Here is a 1162-nt window from a genome sequence, read left to right as displayed (position 1 = left end):
GCCGGTACCACTATTTTCGTTGGCTGATTTCGAAAGAGCTCGTCGAGGACTATCTATTGAGCTTGAGTAACCTAAAAAATTCGAATTTGAAGTCAGTCGTTGACGGTCTGCAAAACGTTAAAATTCGATACTTAAAAAACACTAATTTGAGGCAAAATTTGCATAAGGAGTTGAAATATTGCAATTCCAATGGCAGGAATGGATTCCTGAGGTCGTTTTACGTTGGGAAATATAGTCGATTGCCGCCCCGGACAGTCCTGGCTCCAGAAAATGCCAATTTTCGATATTTTAGTCAAAACACCAAAAATAAAGCCTTCAAAACCTTCAAATGCTCATATCTCCGGAACCCTTTGAGCTACAGCGCCCAGAAAAATCAGGGTTCTTATTAGGGACTAACTTTGGGGGATAGAGCCAACAAATGCAGAGAGGGTCGATGTGAATCGTGAAAATCTAGTTTGGATTGTCACAACGGTCTTCCTTTGAGACCCCCCCCCCTCCCCCGCACCTTTTCATTATTTTGCACTGGCGCTGCGGGCTGGGGCACTGCAGGCTGTGGGTCGGCCACCAAACTGCGCACAAATACGGGGCGGGTCGGCCTACCCAACGCTCTGCGTGCGCAGTTATTGGCCTCGCCCCTGGGGGTACGATCATTGCAGGGACACCTTAAGATTACTTGAATTTACCGAAGATTACCGAAGATTACCAAAGATTACCAAAGATTACCAAAGATTACCAGTGATTACCAGCGATTACCGGGTGATTACTAGCGATTACCGGGTGATTACCAGTGATTACCAGTGATTACCAGCGATTACCGGGTGATTACCAGTGATTACCGTTGATTACCTGAGATTACCAATGATTACCGCGGATTACCGATGATTACCACGGATTACCAATGATTACCGACGATTACCAGTGATTACCAAGTCTGTGTACACCTGATTACCGCAGTTGGGCACCCCTCGAGCTTTGCAAAAGCATTCACTCACATACCAATTTACATCTTAGACGATCTAGCTAGTAAGCGGTCGAGGGCGTTCATGGCCACGCCGCTCACTGCGCCACTACAGCAGGAAAACGTAGCCAAGGGCCGGACGGCTGGCGGCCGGCAGAAGCAGGCAGGCCGGGGGGGATTGTATAGGATTTCCGTTAACATGTA

Source organism: Frankliniella occidentalis, unplaced genomic scaffold, assembly GCF_000697945.3.
Source record: "Frankliniella occidentalis isolate FOCC.00 unplaced genomic scaffold, Focc_3.1 Scaffold208, whole genome shotgun sequence".
Classification (NCBI taxonomy): domain Eukaryota; kingdom Metazoa; phylum Arthropoda; class Insecta; order Thysanoptera; family Thripidae; genus Frankliniella; species Frankliniella occidentalis.
Note: the sequence above shows the minus strand (reverse complement) of the source record.